Source organism: Ambystoma mexicanum, chromosome 3p (assembly GCF_040938575.1).
Source record: "Ambystoma mexicanum isolate Mex_15411 chromosome 3p, UKY_AmexF1_1, whole genome shotgun sequence".
Lineage (NCBI taxonomy): Eukaryota > Metazoa > Chordata > Amphibia > Caudata > Ambystomatidae > Ambystoma > Ambystoma mexicanum.
In genome coordinates, this window is record NC_090925.1 from 654,323,159 (window position 1) to 654,333,727 (window position 10,569).

A 10,569-nucleotide genomic window follows, 5' to 3' on the forward strand; every position below is an offset into this window, starting at 1 on the left:
GCTTATAAGGTTTGGTTTCTTTTAGAGAAATGCATGGTAAAATCATTGTGAAAGAAATGAAAAAGCAATAGCAACTGATTCTGGAACAGTGCCTCAACACCTTAGTTTCCCAGATAGGGAGACTGGTTTGGTGCCTAAATAAACCATCCCTGGATCTTGCCATCAAAATGGCCAACAATGTGCAGTAGGACAAGTTGAGACAAACAAATCAGGATATACCAATAAAACCATGGCAGATGACAATTACGAAGGTGCTTGGGAGTGACACTGGACCACAGATCACCCTATAGATTGGCCCAAAAGTTGGTCAGTACACGAGATCATTAGGGAAACCAAACACCTAGGAAAAGCCAAGACATCAAGGTCTTTTGTTGCAGAAGAGGAACCTATGGTCAAGTTGAACCTCACAATACAGTTTTTTAATGTCCAATACGTCTCATTGAGAACCCATGTATAAAAGCTATTGTGTACTGGAAGAAACTGTAGAGTCCAACCAAGACTGGTGGCTTGTTTCAGAATACTGAGACCTCAGAATGGCCCAGGATGCAGATATACATCCACAAAGTAAGCCTGCATGAAGCTGTTGCCTCCCCCTATGAAGATATTCAATCATCTTCAATGCTGACCTTAGTCATACAGAAGGGTATGCTAAGGCATGACTAAAATTATCCATCAATAAAAAAAAATCCAAGGCAGAGATGGATGTCCTACCTGTAATCATAAAAGGGGTATTGCTGGGCCAGACCTACTGAACCATGCCACCTGGTTTGGGGAAGCCCAAGTGCAAAAGTCTAGAACTGAAGCAATACCTGGTTAGCTGACTGGGACCTCCTTGATATGTTATGAAGTGGCCTTGAGATATTCTTGTCAGCAAAGAACCTACATCTTCAGGAAAAGATGCCACCCAAACTGCAACCCTTTAGAAAAGGTGGTGTTTAAAGAGTGGGGGTTAGGTGATAGACCTCCTGGCCTGACTGTCGGACTTCAAGTATTTTTATCCAGGAAGCCAGATACCTCCATTAGCTAGTGGATGATGACTCTATGGTGGTGCTGGAAGGAACCCCTGTTCACACTGGCTTTGCACCAACCATTTGACAGGTGACAGTCACATACCACATAGAAATGCGGCACCCAATATAAGGGCCGGTTTAGGAGACCATCAGCCTCTCAAGCAACAATGTGCCCAGTGCCCTCATCAAAAACTATCATCACAATGTGGACCCATGGAAATCATTTACTGCAGTTCTCGCTGTAGACACATGTCTGCTATGACCCAAAAGGTTCCTGTAGACATGTGCGGACACCATGATCACAAGATAAACTAAATGCTGCCACAGAATAGGAAAGCCATTGCAGTCTAACCAATTATTAAGCCACACTTCTAAAAATATACAAGTGTAGACCCTAGAACCCAAACCAGCCCAGGAAAAACCAATTTTTTTATAAAAGAAACGACACATGAAGGGAAGTGGTGGGTGTTTTTGGAAAAACTGGTGCCACAAGTTCGGAGTGGGTTAGTGATTTGATAAGGAGTTTGTGGAAAGAGTTGCAGAAGAACCCATAAAGTCCAGATATTGATAGAGACAAGTGTGGAAATGAAAGAAGAGGATGGAGAAAACATCACAAGATGGTAGGAGGTCAAACACAAGAAGATCTAGGAGTTGGCCCGAGAAATAGGAAGACATCATAAGGTGTTAGGAAGAAGACCACCAAAGATAACAGATAGGTAGGAGACCACAGGGGTGTTTGAAAAGGACGCCAGGAGGTGGACAACAAAAAACATCAAAGGTTGTAGGGTGGAGATCATGGTGTATCATAAGAGAAGGTAATCAGAAAGTGGTAACCAATCCAGATGGTAGATTGAAGACCACAAGAGTTGTTAATAGGAAAATATTAGAAGGTAATTGGAGAGTCACATCAAGAGGTGGTTTGAGGAAGACATCAAGAGGCGGCAGGAGTGAGACTCCATGGGTTGATAGCATTAAGAGATCGGTAGGAGGTTGGGAGACAGGAGAGAAGTGCTAGCAAGTAGCTACTAGCAAGAGAAAACTGGTATTAAAAGGCACCAATAATCCAAGATGTTGGAAGTGAAGCCCAAATCAGAAGGAGTCAAGCGCATGATGGGAGGAGCAACATGCATGTGGTATGGCATGGGCAAATGTCAGGACCAGAACAGGATTAGAGATGTGCTACAGAGGGTACAAATCAATGTGCTCTGGAAGGGAGGTGCTAAGACCCTCTTTAGCATCTCTTTGGAAACAAGGGAGTGAAAACGTTCTTGGCTCAGCTTTCCAGATGTATCTGCAGCGTGCGACAGAGAACTACCATCAATAACAGAATCTGAAGAAAGGATTGCAAGGGCTGTAATTTCTGTTGATAAATGTCTGCAATATAGCAACTCCAAACCCTTGAAATAACAAATTCAATAACAATGACAATAGTGCAGCAACTTATCTGGAGTAGTGAAGTGGACATTGTTCTTCCCATGGTGAAGTCCAATTTTTTGTGCCTTTTGAACACATTTTTCTTCTGAAATCTGATGTCTCTTCCATTTCATGGCTGCCTTCTGATGTCACAAATTAGGTTTATCGAGAACGCACATTTGTTGTGTGGCATGGGGCACTGCTTGTTGGAGAACATTGCAGTCATTAAAAAACATTGTTGTTCACTTGACAGTCTGTTGCCAAAGCCACATGGGCAACGGCCCGCCAAGCCATATGTTATGTTATGTTATGTTGATTTATATTGTGCACTGCTACCACCCAGGGGCATCTCCAGGTGCTTGTGTGTCTCTACAAGAGAGGGGCATGGCGAAGTTAGCAGGGATAGGGTGAGAGGATAGGTTCAGAACCAGGAGGAACTGGCGTCTCTGAGTGTTGTTTTTGCATGTGGTAGCCTATGCGAGAGAACCTGTGCTTTGTTACTGTATGGGTAAGATTCAGTGCCTCGAGTGTGTGTTGGTGTTTTGTGTCAGTGTTAGTGTGTTGTGTGGGTTAAGGTGGGTTTGGTCATGCGCACCGATTAGATAGTGTCTATAAGGGATCCAGAGTCATGGGTGGCTGTAGCTAATAATCTGGTATCTTGGTGTGTAATTGAAATGTTGATAATTTTATGAACTATGTGGGTGGTTCTCTTTAGGTGTGCTTCAGCATCTAGAGATGCTGGGTGTGAACATAGTATTGATTCTCTGTTTCTTTATGTGCAGTGTGGCTAGTTCAAGGTCTGGGTCATATCGGCAACATACTTTGCAAAAAACACTAACACTCTCCTACCTGGAATGTATATTTTCTTGTGTGTAACTGGTCTTGTAAAAGTGCCTTGATGCCCCCGGGCTAAGCACGCTCTATACATGCAAACACAAATGCAATGTGGTCTCCAATTACAGCTTGAGTCGATCTTGATGGTGCGAATTTACACTCTCCATGGAGGATATTGCAGTGCCTCTGAATCAAGACCCTGATGTTCCACAAACTGTATACCTTGGCACACAACACTGTGGCAGGTGTGACCATGTTGGGGAGGATAGGATAGTGAAGGGAGGCTAAATTCAGCTCAAAAGCACATTTTAAGAAGCTGGAGCACTGAGTGAGCTGAACTCATTTTGAAGTGATGAGTGTTTGTGTGCACAGTATAGGATGCCTTCCAATCCTCCTCACAAGCAAAGGACGCATGTGTAGTGTGTTGTACTGGTCAATAATCCCCATTCTTTCTGGGACATGAAGTCTTCTAATCGTAACACAATACATGTATCTTCACTGCAGTACTGGGGAGGATAGGACAGTGAAGGGAGGCTAAGTTCAGCTTGTCTATATATCATCCATATATCACACTTTTAATGCTGAACGTCTGATTGTCCTGGCCTTCTAAACCATATTGTAAACCAGAAAAATAATACATAATAAACAAATGAATAACAATGTGCACCATAAACATCAGAGAATGAATTAAACAAAACATAATCGACAAGTAACTGTAACTTTGATAATGGGAGCATTCAAGGGCATGGTCACTTATATCCCACTCCCTGAAAAAATATAGTATTATAGCAAAAGTACACGTTCTCCGAACGGGTTCTGTAGACACACATGATGAGACTCTCATCAATTGTTGAAAATCAATAATACTTTAGGTCACTGTTCCAATTTGCTTATCGCTTGAAGTGCTTTGCACCCTGAAGCAAACTGCACTAAGAATGGGCGCGTGTGGCTGGCTTACATGCACCGGTGTGCTGCAGCATACTCGGACCTTCTGTGCGCTTTCCTCACCTGTCGCCTCACCATGGCATGGTGCAATTTGTTGCAGTGCTTTGCAGTGCAAATATCTCAGGAACTGTGCATCCTAGGAATTTTGTCGGGTCCTTCTATGCCCTCCTTGATGTTTTGCCAATTTCAGGCAACCTTCTCATGTTTGAAGGTGCAGAAATCCGGAGAAAGGGATGGGTGTCCAAATGTCATGATTCCAGAAATGTCTGGAGGGTCTTAACAGGTAACTATGCGAAATTTGGTGCAGATTCGTGAAATGGTGTGGAATTGTTTAAGGAACAATGCTTCGGCAGGGCACAAACCCACAAAAAAATGTTGACTTTTCCTGAAATCCGGGGAAAAGGATAGGGTGTCTAAATATCATGTAGCCAGTAATGTCCACAGGGTCCTAACAGGTACATATGCAAAATGTGGTGCAGATTGGTGAAATGGTGTGGAATTGCATAAGGAACAACGATTCACCAAGCCACTAACCCACAGACCCACAAACAAATTCAAAGTTTTGCTGAAATTCAGGGAGAGAGGTGGGGTATCCAAAGGTCATGCAGCCAGTAATATCTTGAGGGTCTTAACAGGTAAATAGACAACGTTTGGTACAGATTTGTGAAATGGTGTGGAATTGTATAAGGAACACTGCTTCACCACAAATCCCACCACAAATCCACAAATGTTCAATTTTATGAATACAGATAGATAGAAACGCAACAAATAAAAAAGCCGCCCATAAATGAAAATGATAAAAAAAACACTGTTTAGTGAATGCTCTAAAAATAAAATTGCTTGAGTGGTTTATAAAGGGTTCACTCAGTTGATGAAGCACATACCAGGTTAGAACCTTGGTGTCTAATCGGTTAGTAGCACCACAGGAAGGTACTCAACACTACAGCCAGTGGTGTTAAAGATAACACAGGGTGCCTGAACGCCTACTTGCATGATAAAAAAAGATGGGTGTTATGGAAGAGGTTGGTGCCATTTTCATGAAGTGCTCTGTGTGGGATGCCAAGAGTCCGGAGCTGTTGTGGCTCTGGTACCCAGCAGTGAGAAGTAATGGTGGAAAACAACCGGTAGAGTATGTCTGGTTGCGGCAGCAGGTGGGAGAGAATAATGGGCAGTGGCCTTGGGGCATGCTGGGAAATGTTCCAGGGGGAAGGCATCAGCCAGCAGTAGTAAACACTGGCTTTTATGAATAAGTGAAGTCTACATTTTGCCGTTCCTGAGTCACTGGTTGCCAAATCCTGAGTGCTAAATATGTTGTATCCTATGCAATATAGTCTTAGATTTTGTGATATAGGGAAATATATTTCTCTTGTGCAACATTTCTAATGAAAGAGTTATTGCACACGTTTAAGACTATTATAGAAGTACCGTTAAATGTTGATTTGTGATTGACAAGCTTTGATGTTGACATAAAGCGTTTATTGCAAGCTGAAGACAATTTTCGCTGATACAACTATACAACCGATTTATGGGGATGGCACTTATGTTGTACAAATCTTTTTTCCACCAGTATGTGTTTGCGAAGTTCATGACTTTGCTGCAATGCAAAGTTGCGACATGTTCTCGATTTTTCCACCTGTGATGATGGTGGCGTATTTTTGTCCACAACATTAATTTACAGGATTACATTTCCTACTTCTTTGGTATTTGTTGTTTGGGAGACGGTCCCTTCTTGGAGTACACAAGTTGTGAGCTGGAGATAGCTGGACTAATATGCACGTTACATGCTTACAATGCCAGAGTGGGGTAGAAGGGCATATCCCATGCCAGTAAGCAAGGCATTTGTGGGAGAAGTTTGTCACCAAGATGAAGATGCGAACTTGTGTCTAAGGCCCCCTCCACCCCCACAAAAGGCCCATCATCAGTGGGACAATGTGTTGTGCTGCGAATCACACATGCCAGCGTGCCTGGGCTTGTAGGTACATCAGGCTGTGAAACCTAGGCCTGCATCAGAAAATAAGATAGCTGTAAGATTGAGCAAGTTAATTGTGAAATGTGTCCCTCATTTGACTTTTAAAACTAAACTCTCATATAAAATCTTTAATTTAATGTCTAAACACTTACTACTTAAGCAATAGGCCCCGAGCAGGGGGGGAATTACCACTTCAGTTGTAGGCCCGAGTGAAGCAAGGGCCTTAATGAAGTCCCCGGGGCATTACCTGAAGTGGCAATGCCCCCACCTGCGAGGAGCCTATTGCTATTACTACCCCGGCCCATAAGACTGGGGTACTTAGAGCATTTTTTTTCTGTTCCGAAACGCTTTAGCGTTTCGGAACAGGAAAAAAAATGGCCGCTGGGGAAGGGGAAACAAAGTCTGCTTTCCCTTTCCATGGCAGTCATTGAAAATGTAAAAATGTAAAGAAACAAAATGGCTGCCATGCCATTCAAAAAATAGGGAAAAATGTAAACAAAAAAAATTGACCGCCATGGAAAGGAGAGAAGGGACTACTTGTAGTCCCTTCTCTTCCTTTCCATGATGGTCTGTTGCGGAACGGGATAGGAGGCGCTGGGAACAGAAGTGTTCCCAGCGCGTCTGCTCCATAAATGGACAGAAAAGAAGGTAAGTGGGACTGGGAGGGCGGGGAGGGAATTCTTTGGATTGGAATCAGCTTTTATTTTTTTTAAATAAAAATATGTTTGCACCCCTTTGAGGCTTTTGCCATGTTATGTTGTTGAGGTCATTGGAGCCACCACACCAGTATTACGATAGTTAGGTGAGTCGTGACAGGTAATATGGGTGGCACAGGGTGTTCATCACCAGGGCTATTGAAATGTAGTAATGCACATGTTAGTATCCTCCTATATAGCTCTGGCATTTGCTAGTGGTTATGTGAGTTACATTGCTGTCCATGTCTGAACAAAGTCACTGAGTACATTAACTGAAACAGACACCTTGGTATAAAGTTCAGTGAGCATTTCCAAAATAAATGACATTAAAATATAGATCCAAATAATGTAAATGGAGAACATAGCTGTCCAAAGAACAGGACGAGCCCCAAAAATAATCATGGGGAATTAATCTATACGTCAACCTTGTGAAATGATTTTTATAGTCAGGTTACTCAATTTCTACATAGACAAATACATTATTTCCTAAACGGTATATGTACTATATGTCTCTATCATTTATGGGAAAGGGACGTTTGACTTACAACTATGGGTTGAATCAATACAGATGTTAAACTGTTCTACCTTATTTACTTAGCCAGTTCCCCCTTCAAGAGACAATTAGATATGAAGCATGGGTTTACATTTGTGACACAGATTAACTCTTCGGAGCAAACTATGTCTCTGGTGACACTGGCATGTGTTTGCAAGCTGATCTGTGTATGCCGTTGGACAGACCCAGATATCGCACGTCAGTAGTAGGGTAGCGGGTCACCGAGCAAGTAAGTGAGGGAAGTTAGTTTCCCCATTCCAGCTCACATTCATAGACTCCTCATACTAGGAATCACAGAATGTTGAGGTACAGCTGCAGAATAATAAGGGGCACTCCTTTTCATCCCTTTTTATCTCTGTACCCATGAGGGGGGGGCACATACTACTTTACCGTGGCTTAATCAATTCACTGAACCACTTAATAGAATAAAGAAATTGCAGGGTACATGGTAGGCTCCACTTACAATGCACTGCACCACAGATAGGTAAGCATCGGGGTACTACAATAGGCAAAGAAACAAACATATTCTACTTTTGATAACATTGCCAAGGAACCATCAAAGATGACATTGACTGTAGGCTTAACACTGTTGCAGGCACGAAAAATGCCTAATAGAATTTGTACCAAGTTCCAACAAAGCTGGGTGAGTTTCTGTTCACTCCAGGTTGGTTGTCTGTCCTTCACCAAATGTAATAGGCATTCTCAATACATGTTTTAGCATAGCACAGAGAGAAATCACTTGTGTGTAACATTTACACCCGAGGAATCCATATGATGGCATGCTGATTGTATCCACACTTTTAAAAAATAAAATGGAAATGCTTGCACAACGATGTTCTTGACTGTTGCACTTGTCACAAAATGTGTTTTTATTATTATTATTTTTTTTTGCACAAGATGTGGGTGGATAGCAGATACGGGCAATGGAATGGCATGTTTCTTTTTCTTTTTAGAAAATTCCCATGTACATAAGTCGAAGCCTTAGGAAGAAGCGGGAGCGATCGAAATGAACTTCACAATTACAATTTTGATGTGTGATTCTGGTTAATACAATGTGAGACTTCAGCCAATTGTACCATCCTCTCCCTCACGTTGAAACACGTGTCGGTTAGCTTGTTACTGGGACTTCATATGTTTGTCGATCATACAACATGGGAAACAACATCTGTTGTATGCTTAGCATGGCGTAAATACAAACCGTCTTTGCATGTTCAATGTGCCAGATAACTTGCAAAGATAATACATAATTTCACAAATTGCTAAATGTTTGCAGCTTTGTGAGAACAGATTTATCAAAAAGCAAGCTAGGATAAAATAACAAGCTGTTTAAGTTTAAACAATCGTTCAACCCTAACAGTTGTTGGACAGGCCCAGAGCTTCAAAATATTATTTTCCTCATTTCCTGCCCAATACTCACATTATGGTTTTTGGGCAAATGAACCAGAGGAATTACGTCCCTGATGGCACTTTTATAAATGTTTACAGACTCTGCAGTATATTAAAAAGGCACAAGAAGCTGGATGATGATTTTCTCTAGCCTTCACTGCCGAGGAGGCAATGGTATGAGAGACTCTGCTTCCCCATTATTTTGCTTCACATACTTATTGACAGCTCTGTCATCTTCAAAGAGGCACTGTCTAATCTTGTCACTGTCAGTGTTTAATGTGTACAATAAGTTCATGGCATATATAATCAGTCATTTATCACACTTGATACAACTATACACCAATAACTAACATACACTACTGAGCTTGAACCCACACTATTCAAACAACCGTCATATCACTGAAGGCTCCAGAAAATCCAAGATACCATCTCTAAAACAGACATTTTAAGACATAAACTATCTTTATTTGGATCCCTTTCCCTACCATAGTAGCATTCAAATGGCTTCAACTTGTGGGTACAGACCCTATCTTGTCGGATAAGGTGAAGAACGTATGTGTCCTTCACTAAATTCATAAATTGATATTGTGGCCTACAAATCACACTTCCGGCCCAAGTGTATTAAAAAGAAAGTGAAATGCTGACTATTTGCACACAATATACAACTAGCCTTTCTCACCCACCTTTTGACCCTTACGTGTCACTCTGCAGCACATTACTGTTACTACTCACATTCCCATGAGCCTTTACCGTGTTACCTAGAATCTGCCTACCATGGCCATGTCTACCAGTTTGAAATGCACTCCTCATAAGACACCATACTCTCTCCTGCATTGAATTATGCTTTAGCAAAAGCATCCCATACACTATGAATCACCATACTTAAGCAGACTATTTTGGATGGTTGCAGAGCCACTTGCTGTGAAATCCATGTGTATATATCATACCTCTGTATTGTACCTATGGCTTGTAATGTGCCCTCAGTTCCTTTGAAGAGGAACCGTCTTATTTATTTTATTTATGTATTATTAATACACTTTCAGCAAAGTGGCTTTGTATATACAACATTAGACAAGTTACAATTAAACATGAAACAATGGTTACAGATGCAATGATCACATTGGTACAATTGTTCTTCTAAAAAGTACTGATAGCGTTGAGTAAACCACTAAAAGTACATGATGTTAAAACCACTAAAACAGTAGAAACATATCTGAGTGTAAAACCAAAGAAAAGAAAACATGAAGATGATATCAAGATGGACACAGTCAGGTGGGTTATTAAATTGCAGCCAGACACAGGATTTCATGGACATATCATACACTAAAATGGAACTCAGCCGGTTAGAGATTCAAGAATATCAACCTATTTCCAATACAACTTGACTAGATAGTATATCATATTATGGTCACATCCATTTAAAAACAAATGTCATAATGATGAGTGATCATCACAGTTAAAACCACTATTATAGGATTCAAGGTAGACAATTCTTATATGTTGCAGGCTCTCACAGACAGTTAAGAGGTGCTCGATGCTTTCAATGTCTTGGGTGCCACACAGACGACAATAGCGAGAATCACGAGCTCCTTCAAGGCGAGCCCCATTGGTAATCAATGCTTCACTTATGTAAAATTTTAATAACAAGTATTATCTAGCGATAACACTGTTAGGATAAGCCATAATGTAGGAAGGTTTATTCAAGTGATGTGAGGTGCTAACAAAACAAAGCACTGTTACATTTAGACTACAGATTGATGAGAT